We start from the raw sequence: 13,748 nt of genomic DNA on the forward strand, positions 1-13,748 counted from the left end.
TCTTCTATCCATATGCAATGTCTTCTCACTATGTTAGGATTTAATCACATATTTTTATAATAGTATAGCTAGAAGTAATACCAAAATTGCAGTTTCCCTCCAGAGTTTTATATTTGAAGGCATTTATTCGTGTTCCCTTGGCACCTCTTTTAACTTGAGTGCAGCAAGAGCTCTTGCTACCAGGTGGAAGGAGTGAATGGGTTGTGTAACACTAGTAGTTAATAATACCTGGTCTGGAACAAATAAGATGGTGTCGCACATTCTTGTTAAATGCAACTGACTAAATCAGCATAGCTGCCACTCGCTAGGGACCTCAAAAGTTGGAAGTTGCTCTGGCCTCCCTAGGCCTGTGGGGAGGGCGGGCTTGACTATGCAGTTTGACTATGCTAAGAGTCGGCCTCATTGTCATACATAGTGGCTGCCAAATCACAAAACGGTGTTTGGAAATGTGTGTTGGAAACTAAAATATTGATCACTTGCCAGTGATGGGGCCAAGTGAACGTTGACAGGGCATCCCACTGCTTTGGCACCACTACAGAAAAGGCCCCCTTCCCTGCTGTTTCACAAAGGTACTCTGCATTTGAATAATAATATGAAAACTCTAAGCTTTTAGTTGACTGAAGAATGTAGCCAGCTTGGATATATTGGGGCATTGCAAAGGGAGTGGAAGGGTTTTGTTTCTACTTGTGCTCTTCATTTCATAGACCAGTCCTTTCCCCGAATGTGAAGTGGGCATAGCATATTTACTAACTGCCTATAGAATGGCAACTGCCAGAACATGGAAATGGTTACAAATATTGAACACATGCCATAGGTAATAGCATAGTGTTACAGACAGTGTTGTTAGAAAAATGGTCCTCAAAAGAGTGAGAGTGGCAAGAGGACAAGAGAAACATGACAACTCTGATGCTGTCTGGCATGATTTGATTGACTACAAAAATGTTGAAGCTCATGGAAGAGAGGAGTCAACAGTTTATAGCAGAGTTTGGTGTTTATAGCTCACCCCCTTTTGAGATTAAAAGTGTGTCTTGCAATTAAAAGGAATTGGCAATATGTTCATGAACAAAGCTAAGCTAATCGGAAGTAATAAAACATTCCTTACCTGACCCAATCTGTCTGCTTACTTTGAAAAACACTGCAACCAGACAGAGGGCCTTCTCGGTAGTGGCGCTCGCCCTGTGGAACGCCCTCCCATCAGATGTCAAGGAAATAAGCAGTTATCCTATTTTTAAAAGACATCTGAAGGCAGCCCTGTTTAGGGAAGTTTTTAATATTTAATACTGTATTGTTTTTAACACTCGATTGGGAGCCGCCCAGGGTGGCTGGGGAAACTCAGCCAGATGGGCAGGGTATAAATAATAAATTATTATTATATTATAACCACTGCCATGTCCTCTCAGGATCCAGTTTGTAGAAATACTGATTTTATGTTTTATTCTGTATACATAAATGTAAGCTGTTTTGTAATTTACTCTGTTTACTTTGACAAATGGAAAATTGGTTAAATAAACAAACAACAATATGTGATTTAGGTAGTTTCCAGGAAAGGAGGAAGTTTATAAATAACTCCAACCTAGTGTTTCATTACTGAGCTGCCCTTTCCTCCTCCTCTCACCTAGTGGTCTAAAATAGAAAATACCCATTTTTCCTATTGTTACAGTGTAACTTCCTGCAAATGAAGAAGAAGAATATTTGTAAGATTTTCCATGTTGTATTAACCGGGGGAGCTGTCTGGATAATGTGGTTCGTTGCAATTCTAGTTCCAGACAGAAATGCAGCAAAAGAAATAACCACATGACCTAAAGTACTGTCATTGCTCCATGATCTATTCTAAACTAATGTGCTTGTTGTATATGTTACTACTGTGGTGCAGGTCTCTATGAAGAAATCACCTTTTAAAATACGTTTACAATATGAGGCTTGTTTTATAGGTGCAATGTGGGGGGCATGCAAGGTTTAAATTTTAAAAGTGTCCATCCCATTTGATTATCCAGTTATGTAAGTACCTAAAGTTGGTCTTGGGTTTTATAGTAGTTTTATATACTGTGAGAGAGAATTGTAAAATTAACCTTACGATTGGCTTACTGGGCAGAAACTCTGGGTTACTCACTGGATGGGAAAAGTGGGAAGTCTACGTCATGCAAATCCACTTGGCTGAAGGCAAGGTGGCTGAGACGTAAATAAGTCTATTCTACTACTGTTGAGTAACAGCAGAGACTGCTGACCAGAGGAGGAAGGTTTGCTAAGAAGAAAAATCTGATGGAGAAGCCGGATGTCTGGAAGCAGGTGGGAGACAGGCAGGAGGCTATTCCGGCTGGATATATATTATGCCCCCAAAGAGCTGAATCACTGGCTTAAGCTGGAGATCCAGCAGTGAGGAAAATTCAGAAAGGAGCTTCTGGAGCAGCCCGGAGAATTGCCTTGAAAGCCTTTCTCAAATGAAGCCAGCTGAAGTCTGCAGTTCCTGGTGGTGAGATTGACTGGGGAAGAGGGACTAAGGGTAAATGGAACCTAAGTTAAAACAGGTTAGAAACCAAGTTTTGTTGGTCAGCTGGTCATTTAAAGACACTCTAACCTTATTACAGCAGATGTACCATAAGTCTTGAAACAGTAACAACTTTAGTATTCATTTCATAGTTTATAATAAAGAATATATTGATACTTTTAATTATAAAAGTGTGGCTAGCTGGTTTTTTACCATGTCTATAATACTGTTTTTAGTGGGATATGGCATTGGCATCATAGATATTAAGTGGCAGTAGTTAAGAAGGTGAATCAGTGGTACAGTTGTAGATTAAAGCTTCATTGCAGCATGACAAGCCATATGGTGTTTTGAACTCCATGGCAGTGGTAAGGCTACCTGAATTGCACAGCAAATAGGCAAATTCTACCTGGTAGACGACAAGAGTGGTGTGTGTGTGTGTTCTAAATATATAATGTCTGAGATGTTGAAACTATCCTGTCAATAGTAACTGATTTTAAGAACCTAAGGAGCTCTTCTGCATCAGACCTAAGGTCGGACAGCAATCAAACAGATGTCTCTAGGAAGTCCTCTAGCAGGGGGTTTTATATCACAGTCAGACTGTAATGTGTAAAAAGCTGCATGAGTTCTCAACATGCAAACTTGGTAGTGGGCACCAGTAAATTATCAACTGATAAGATCTTTTTCCTGCCTTCCAGCAAAAGCGTCTAAATTGGAGAACAATAATATTTAAACTTCAACCATTAACATGAACTTCAAACAAAAGCACATTTTGAAAAATGCAAAACAACAAAGCAGCTGTAAAAGCAGAGAGATGGCAAGAATAAAAAGATTTATTGAAACCTGGGAGAATAAATCATTTTCAGCAGAAACCGTATGTATGTCTGTTGGTTAGCAACGGAAGAGTGGCAGGATCTGTCCATCTGCGGCCATGAAGATTTAAACCATAAAGCATTCTATAAGAATTTAGAAGTGAAATGTTTCTGTTTTGTTTCATGCTGAACGTGCTAAAGAGCAGCCGTGCCATGATGGTCTTGATCCTTTTATGAGAAGCCATTTATTACTATTATGCATGCATTTGCTGGGGAGCGAGGAAAGTACCACAGCGCACATGCTCAGTTGCGGTGGTGGAATAGGAATGAACCAATCCGCAAAGCAACCAAGGAGGAACCACTGTGGCTAAACATGAACAGATATAACCATTTCACTGAGTAGGAGTAACAGTGGTTGAATGTGTTTCTCCCTGATGCAGAATTTGCTGAAGCAACAGCAGTCAAAAGCTGAATCCCCCCCCCCCATTGCTACCTTCCAGGCTATATATTCTCTCCCCCAAAAAGTGTTGTATTGCCCCTGAAAAAAACTCAACAACTTTGGCTCCTGCACCTCTTTTTCTGGAAAAAAACACTGCACCCAACTATCTTAATGTTCTTAAATGACAGAATCGCCCACTAGGTGGAAGTATAGCTTAATCACTCCCAATATATAGGCAGTCTACTACTGCTTGTGTGTTTTGAGATAGCAGTTGATCCTGTGTCGAAGCTTCCGTAGAAATGAAAACGGCAGTAGTGATTTCCTTGTGAAGTCTCCAACCCACGCACCCAGGGTTTGCGCCTTAGTTAATTCATCACTCCTCTCAGCTGACATTTGTTTGGAAAATGTGAGGTCATGCTGCTGTGGTCTGGGAAGTCAAATAGGCTCATAGAGAGAGGAAAAGGGGAATCCCAGCAGGACTTTGTGATTTCTAAACAAATGACCCATGACTACAGACACAGTTCCTCCGGACAGCATGTCAGCTGAGCACTTATGACAGAATGAGAGGTTGTACAAGACTACATTTCTTCTTTTGAGTATTCAAGAAGATTATAGAATGCCAATTGTATAATTGGTATTCAACATTTCAATGATGTGTGTGCATGTATCTCCTAACCCTGAGGATCATTGTTTGAAACATGCCTGCATAACCACTAGTTTTATGTAGTAGTAGTAGTAGTAGTAGTAGTAGTAGTAATTTATTTATACCCCGCCCATCTGGCTGGATTTCCTCAGCCACTCTGGGCGACTTCCAATCGAATATTAAAAACAATACAGCGTCAGACATTAAAAACTTCCCTAAACAGTTGTCTTTTAAAAGTAAAATAGTTGTTTATTGCCTTGACATCTGCCTTGACATATGTCCCTGCGGTCATGGATGCTTCTCTGCAGGGGGGGAACTACACGGCCTCCACCTGTCTCGGTCCTCTTCCCCGCTACCTTTTACCAAATTGCATCTTTTACTTGTTTAAGATTTGCAGCTCTAAGCTGAGAGAGTGTCACAATTTGTTACGACGAGCAGAAAAGCACCGCAAAATTCATCAAATGCCAAAAAATGAAGAAGAAGAAATCTAAATGTAAAGCCCTTTTTGAGATTCAGAGCCCAGGCCAAATGACCCTCCTGCCACCTGCCTCTGAATAGTACTGATCTCACATGAGAAAAGGCTGAGTCTGTCAGCATCGCAATAGCTCACCGGTGCAAGATATCTTTTCAAAGGGCTTTCATGCTAGTCGCTTTCATCCTTCTAGAGGTAGAAGAAATAGACCTTGCAAAGGGTTTCAGGGTTAGTTGCCACATCCCAAGGCTGTAAACGGAGCAAGGAGGTGTTGCCAGAGTTAGCTGCTGTATCTAAAAATAGCAAAGCTAAGTGAGAACAAAGATTCGCCCTGCCTACGCACAGTACATTTAAAACACATTAGAAGCACATTATTTCCCTCAAGTAATTCTGTATCTGCAGTTTGTTAAGGGTTGCTGAAAACCGTAGCTCCGTGAGAGGTAAACTCGAGCGACCAGAACGCTTGGAAGGCAAAATATGCTTCAAATGCGCTTTAAAGCTACTTATAATGAACAAGGCCTTCTTAATGTGCTTGGCGTCTTTTGGAAATCTCTAATCGTTCCTGCCAGTTTCAAAGATGTCAGATATGCAGCAACCACAGGAGAGTTGCAATAAATAATGTCTTCTCTAAATATTTCAGTTCTAAGCTGCTGGGTCTACTGATGGAAAGAAAATGTTGAAACCCACAACCGCATGTGATCTCCATTATAGATTAAAATATTTCGAAATACTTCATGGGTAAGCACCCATATTGAGAAAACGACATTAAAATGGCAGTCATCTGGAGTTCCTATAGCAAGGGATACTCAAAGCCATAGTACACAGTGCCACAACACTATTTGCATTTGCTGTTTGCCTATTAAGCAGTTTTGTGTTTTTTATATTGTAGCTTTATGTTGAGATCGGCAGATGAAGGGCGGCATGCAAATTTAATAAACAATACTAAGTGAGAGCAGCTATGCCTGAAGAGTTGCAGCGCAGTGCTTAGTCATGTCTATTCAGAAGTAAGTAATTGACCCAGACAGGGAAATATTTCCTTATGGCCAATTAGTGCATTAATGGCAGAGGTGAGAATTGAACTGAGGACTTTGGGTTATTGTTCTGTCGGCCACTATGCTACACTGCTTTTATGATGTAGAATCATAGCATTGAAGAGTTGGAAAGGTACCACGAGGGTAAACTAGTCCAGCCCCCTGCAATGCAGGAATCTTTTGCCCAACGTGGGGCTCGAACCCACGTCCCTGAGATTAAGAGCCTCGTGCTCTACCAACAGAGCTATCCCAGTTCCATTCTCAGAGCTGCATTTCTGTTGCAAGCAGAGGGTTCCCACTCTAGAGACTGTTAAGTGCACCCCACTTCCCTGAGCAGGAAGTAATTCCAGAGGCAGTGCTTCAGGCTCAGGTTTCCTTTGATGCGAGAGCACAGAAGGCATAGGGTGTCTCCGTAATATTTGCTTTATTGATAAATACACACAGCATAAGCAGAGGCAAACAAACTCCTAAGCAAGGTTACAAAACCCTGGCCCTGCATCAGATTTCCAGCAAACAGCTGAATCCCATGGGTGGCTTAACATAGCCAACTCTACTTCAAACCAATAAATCCTTTTCTCTGCCTCTCTCCCACACTTCAATGCCTGTAGAATTCCAAAGACGGCAGGAAATTAAGGGATGTTAAGTCCCTAATCAGGGATGCGGGTGGCGCTGTGGGTTAAACCACAGAGCCTAGGACTTACCGATCAGAAGGTCAGCAGTTCGAATCCCTGCGACGGGGTGAGCTCCCGTTGCTCAGTCCCTGCTCCTGCCAACCTAGCAGCTCGAAAGCACATCAAAGTGCAAGTAGATAAATAGGTACCGCTCTGGCGGGAAGGTAAACGGTGTTTCTGTGTGCTGCTCTGGTTCGCCAGAAGCGGCTTAGTCATGCTGGCCACATGACCCGGAAGCTGTACGCCGGCTCCCTCGGCCAATAAAGCAAGATGAGTGCCGCAACCCCAGAGTCGGCCATGACTGGACCTAATGGTCAGGGGTCCCTTTACCTTCAAGTCCCTAATCACCCCATAACTTTGATAAGCAAAATTGTAGCAATTGACTCACTCGTTTTTATGCAATCAGCAAAAAGTCCTTGCAAAGTATAATCCAATGCGCAGTCCCAGGGGTGACAACTTGAATAAAATATTGTGGGGGCCCTGATAAGCTCCGCCTCACATAATCAATCACATGATGCAATGTACACATACCATTTGAATGGGAATGCCCATCAACCTTCCCCCTCAAATATTTTATTGTGAAGGCCAAAGACCCTGGCCCCTAGGAGTTGGCTCCTATGCAAAGTCCAGTTGGTGTAAAAATAATCACTTTCAAGTTACCTTGACTTTGTGTTCCCAAGTTCTGCTTTCTGTCACCGTATTCGTGAATCTTTTAATTCAAGCCTCCAGTCTAAGGAACCTCAGGACAGTTTACAGACGTGCGTTTCTCTAAACAAATCGCACTAGGAGGGATTGCTGCAGAAGATTTCCACAAAATAGGAAGGAAGTCACTGTTGTGTCATGGAGTATGGGGATGGCACGGGATGGGGTGAAGGGTGTGCAATATCTCAGTGAAAGAGCAAATAATTTACATGGAAAATGTTGCAGACTCGGTACTCAGCCTCCTCAAACTTAGCTGGACAAGCCCCACTACTGGTCAGTAGACATTGCTGATGTCAATGACTTGGAACAAGGCCGTTTCCTATGTGAGGTTGTGTGCTTTTCATAGAGGGAAATCTTTTCGCACCAGGAAGTGGGAGCAGTGAACTGTTGCTTCAAATAAAAAAATCATAGCTGAATTTAGTTTTTTTTAGGATAGTCGCTTCTTTTTTAATAGCCAGACATACCTGACAATGAATTATTCTAATCAGTAAGTACATTGATGATAAAGAGTTTGTACTGAAAATCTGGGATATAATTATTTGTATGGCTTTAATGTACTGTATTTTAATAAATATATATAGAAAGTTTTAATTCTATCAGTGTTTAATTGGTTTTTAATTATTTCCCTCCTATGTTTCTAGCTGTTCTTATTTTTATCTGTAAGCTATCTTGAGTACCTGACCGGGGGGTGGGGGTGGATAGGTAACACTGAGTACTAGATTATTTATCTGCATGATTATTATTCCTTCTTTGCTGCTTTGAGAGATTTTGCTATCCTATATATATAATAGTCCAGTTGACTTTATATGCATACATTAGCATAAAGGTAAAGGTAAAGGTACCCCTGCCCGAACGGGCCAGTCTTGACAGACTCTGGGGTTTGTGCGCCCATCTCACATCTTAGGCCGGGGGCCAGCGCTGTCCGAAGACACTTCCGGGTCATGTGGCCAGCGTGACAAAGCTGCATCTGGCGAGCCAGCGCAGCACACGGAACGCCGTTTACCTTCCCGCTGGTAAGCGGTACCTATTTATCTACTTGCACCCGGGGGTGCTTTCGAACTGCTAGGTTGGCAGGCGCTGGGACCGAGCAGCGGGAGCGCACCCCGCCGCGGGGATTCGAACCGCCGACCTTTCGATCGGCAAGCCCTAGGCGCTGAGGCTTTTACCCACAGCGCCACCCGTGTCCCATATATTAGCATATGTACTGGTATATTTTACATAAATGTGTAGTTTGTCCTCTTTTCATTACTAATTTTTATTTCAGCAATTTGTATCACAGTTTTCTCTGAGCGGTGTATGGGAGACCCAATACAACAAGACAAAAACGAGTTAAAACTTTGAAATAAGAATTCAATGGAAAAGAATCATAAATTCTGCTGGAACGACGACAACAAATGCCTTCAGTAAGTGCTGGGAGTTCAACAGGGAGCAGGGCCCTGTCTGACCTCCCTTGAAGCCCTCACCAGTAGTGTAGCATGGAAGGGAGCAGGAAGGTCAAGCCCCTGGGCCCAAATTTATGAGAGGGCACAATGAGGTGCCCCCACAACAGGCTCCATCATCTAGACCGGGGCCATGGGGAGGCAGGCAGTGTCCAGGTAGGGCTTTGACAGCAGTGGCAGGAGCAACACCTTCTCATGACCGATTAATGGATGCTGGCATGTGCCCTGCTGCCGGGCCAGCCAGGAGGAAGAGGGCACTGCCACTGCTGCCACCCGCCAAAAAAGGAGGGAGGAAAGCACCTGCAGGGACAGGAGGGTGAGGCGACACAGCAGTGCTCCTGGCTTTGTGTTTCTCTGCCTTATCTCCTCCTAGGTTGGGGCCAGTTTGCAAGGAGACACTCCCTTGATTAGACACTGGCCAGCAAAGGGACTGACTGTTCACCAGTCCAATACTTGTCCTGCCCTGCGCTCCGGCAACCCACGCTATGCCCCTGGACCTCATTGACTGAGTAGGGATTTAAGGGGCCAGGTGGATTGATAGCAAAACCACTCGGCAAAGTTCCTCGGCCATCTGCTCGCCCTAAAATAATGTTAACATTTTGCAGTAGTTTAATGAAATCCAGTGAACCGCTTCTTAAACAACAGTGAAACACTGGCAGTTAAAATTACATGCCGGTCAGGCTGGTTTACCCAGCTACTGTTTGATAACATTGGCACAGATAAGCATGGAGGGTTGGTGACTTCCTCTTTGCATTCTTTATTTGCTTCAGCTTTTGTATTCTTTGCCAACCATATTACCAGTTAAATCTCAGTCTCACTTTCCCAGCTACACTCATCATGCCTTTATTACATAGCTAGGTATGTAAAGGGCCCAGAAAACACCACCCTTAAAGATAACTCAGAGGGCATCTTGCAGGTAGCCACGGATTGTGTGTTTTGCATAACTACCGTTCCCTATCAAAGTATTCCACGTATTTTGTTGGTATGGTTAGCAAGTAGCCTAAAAGCTACCCCGTGGCTCACATTCCACCCACCTTTCATATCTCAGGTCTGTATCATTCCCCTCCACCCTGCATGCCACATTGGAATTCCTGAATGAGATCCCAGAATGCAGCTCACCCCCACACTTGTGAAATAGCGAATTGTTTTGGATGGTAGCCGTGGCAGCCTAGAGTGGGTTTAATGCAGGTACATTGGCCCTTCCCCTTCAGATAGGGGAAGCTGTTCCATTCAGTGGCGTAGCGTGGGTTGCCAGAACCTGGGGTTTGGTCCCTGGCCCCTCCAGTTATGAGGATCAAGAAGCAAATTATGGGGAATAACTCTTCCTGAGATGCTGGGGAGCTATTGCCAGTCAGAATAGGCAATGCTGGTGTAGACGGACAAATAATCTCACCTGCTTATTAGTTGGCTTCCTGTGTACAATATCCCATGCATAGTCCAGCATCCCCATCCTTGATGGCATTGCTCTCTTCCTACATCTCAGTGGTGGGGAACCACTGACCCTCTGGATATTGCTGGGTTACAACTCTCCCCGACTTTGTATGGGAGCTGCCCTACTTGACCAATATACAGGCAGGGCCGTCTTAAGCATATCCGGCGCCGTGGTGCAAAGCTCCCTCCGCCCCCCCCCCGTTTCCCAGAGTTTGTTAGGGAGAGAGAGAGATCAAACTTTATTCGCGTTAGCCAATGGCCATAGCAACAGTAAAACATTACAGTATATGCAGAAAAGGAAATTTGATATAAAAGCACAATTTAAAGTCCTGAGTCAGCAGTCAGTTAGTGGCCCTTATTCTGATTGCCCCTGCTATGAGCCTAGCAACCTTTGCTGTTATCTGCTCATTTTGATCTGATAGAAGAAAGGACATGGTGGCAGTGGTTGAGCGCCCTGGGATGGTTAGTACAAGTGGGGTGATGATCTCATTCCTCAGGTCTTTGTAGAGAGTACAGGACAGGAGGACGTGTGCCGATGTTTCGGTGCTACCATCTCCACAAGGGCAAAGACGTTTCTCAGACGAGATCTTTTGGAATCGACCCTCAAGTACCGCAGATGGCAAAACATCCAGTCTTGCAAGTGTAAAAGCACGTCTGTATTTTGGGATAATAAGTTTGTGCAGATATGGAGCCAGAGAATCAAAATGGAGAGGTGGAAACTGGACATACCAAGGGCAGAATTTCCTTATAGTGGCCAGGTTGTTCTGATGCTCAGTATCTTTTAGACGTTGACCAATTAGACTGTTTGCTTTATTGAGGCCCATAGTGAGTAGGTGTTGTGGGGATAGGCCACAAGAGTGACAGTGCTGCTGGCGGGACTGGAGGAGGCGGGCAGTGGCTGGAGGGCAGCTCCTCCAGCTGGGAAAAGGCAGAGGCTGGATGCAGTGCCTTTTGGCTCAGCTGGCCACTTCATGCCGCTGTGGCAATGGCAGACGGAGGCTCCGGGCGTGGCACTGCTTCGGTGCGGCATGGCAGAACTCCGGTGAAATGGGTAAGACTGGAATCTGACACACTCTGGGGCTGCTCAGACAAAAAGCAAGGGTAACCACCACCAATACCAACAGCATGAAGAAACTGCCTAGTGCTATCGGGGTAGGGTTTTTGGGGAGATGTCCAGGGCCCCAGTTAGCAGGGACACCCCGTCCCACAAGCAGAGGACATTTTGAAATAAGCAGAGTAATACACGTTACCATCTGAAGCACAGCTTTCCAAGCTTTGCATGTCGGTGGCACACTTTTTAGACATGCATCATTTCATGACACAGTAATTCAGTTTTACTAGCAAACCGGAGGTTAAACTAACCCCTTTCCACCCCTGGAAGGAGCGTGGGGAGTATTTGCACGACACACCTATACCCTGCAACCAACATCCTAATGTCTCACGACATCCAGTTTGGAAAGCTCTGATCTGATTGCATATATACAGAAGCAATGTACAAAGGTTAATACAGTGGCACCTTGGTTTACAACCATAATCCGTTCTGGAGGTCCAGTTGTAAACCAAAACAGGTTGTAACCCAAGGCGCACTTTCGCCAATGGGGCCTAAAAAGGGGGGGGGGGGCGGTTGTAATCCAAAAAAAAAAAAAGGGGGGTTGTAATCCAAAAAAAGGGATACGCACTTCTGGGTTTGACGTGGTTGTACAGTGGTACCTCTAAATGCGAACGGGATCCGTCCAGGAGCCCCGCTCGCATCTAGAAGCAAACATAACCAGCGATGGCACGTCTGCGCACATGCGCATCACTTTTTGCTGCTTCTGCACATGCGTGTGACGTCATTTTAAGCATGTGCACATGTGCAAGCGGTGAAACCTGGAAGTAACATGCTCCGTTACTTCTGGGTTGCCGCAGAGCGCAACTCGAACACGCTCATCCCGAAGCACATTCAACCCGAGGTATGACTGTAATCCAAAATGGTTGCAAACCAAGGTACCATTGTACATTAGCAGTATTTTTAAAATACTTGTAAAGACATTATGACTGGACAATAAGTCATTTTAATGATTTGATAATTTAAAATGGACATGTGGTATGATGATAAACAATGGAACCAGGGAAGGGAATAGGGGGAAGTCAACTCTATTTTTTTCTATGTTTGAATATGTATTGTTTTTATTTTATTTTTTGTTTTTGGATAATTAATAAAATATTTTAAAAAGGAAAACCCTGGTCTAAAGGAGGGGGGGCGCAGCTCTATAGTGCTGCTTTTGGCCTATAGAGCCTTAAATGGCCCAGGATCGCAATATGGAGTTGGATTTAGAGGAGTGCAACCATTTGGCCACATTGGGTGCAGAGCTTCAGGGACAGCACAACTATGAGGTAGAATGAAAAGCAAAAGGCTGGAGTGCCAAATTTTGGCGTCACACGGTGCTGCTGAAATTTGAGACCCCCAAGTGTGCCATTGCACGATAGCTCAAGGACTGCCTCTCCCCATATGAAATGACCTGGACCCTGCAATCATCACCTGAGGCCCTTCTTTGTGTGTCTGCTCTGTGAGAGGTCCGGCGGGCAGCAACACAAGAATGGGCCTTTTCTGTGGTGGCTCTCTTATTTGTGGCATGCTCTCCCCCCAGGGAGGCTTGCCTGGTGCATTCATTACATAAAGTGGTACCTTGGGTTACAGACGCTTCAGGTTACAGACTCCGCTAATCCAGAAATAGTACATTGGGTTAAGAACTTTGCTTCAGGATGAGAACAGAAATTGCACAGCGGGAGGCCCCATTAGCTAAAGTGGTACCTCAGGTTAAGAACAGTTTCAGGTTAAGAACGGACCTCCAGAACAAATTAAGTTCTTAACCCGAGGTACCACTGTATCGTTAGGTGCCAGGCGTAAGCATTTCTCTTTTCCCAGGCCTTTGGCTAATTAAATTATCTTGTCCTTTTTAACTGTATGTGGGGGGTATTGCTTTTCTTTCTTACTATGGCATGTATTTTTATGTTTTTATATCGTAAAGTGCCCTGTGATCCTGGATGATGGGTGGCACAGAGAATGAACTGATTAATTAATAACAACAACAACAACAATAATAATATATACAGCTTGGGACCAGGATACCTGAAAGATTGTCTCATCCCTTATATTCCCCCTCAACCACTGCACTCTAAAGGTGAGGGCCTCCTGAAGTAACTATCTTACTGGAAGGTCAATTTTGCACAATGCTTTTAGTCTTGAGGCACCAGCTCTGCCCTGTGGAATTACCTTCCCACGTACACCCGCTTTCTGCAGACCTTCCTCTTCCAACAAGCCTTTCCAACTGAGAATCGTTCCCAGTCTGTGCCTGGGACCGTTTTAATTTTAGTTTAATAATTTTATCACTGTTGGAGATGCAGTAGGGATAATGCTTCTCTACTGAAAGATTTTTGGCAGAAGATAACTGAAACTATCAACAGAACTGTGTGGAACAACCTTACATTTACAGAGCAAAATATCCTCTTGAATTACGTATATACCTAGCACATGGAACCTTACAAAAGGACAATACAGGTGGATTCTCCGTGCCCTTATCTCAGCAAAAAGACTGATCCTGATGAACTGGAAAAATCAAAACGTGGCTCCCTTCTACGATTGG

Source organism: Podarcis vaucheri, assembly GCF_965113315.1.
Source record: "Podarcis vaucheri genome assembly, chromosome: 2".
NCBI classification, from domain to species: domain Eukaryota; kingdom Metazoa; phylum Chordata; class Lepidosauria; order Squamata; family Lacertidae; genus Podarcis; species Podarcis vaucheri.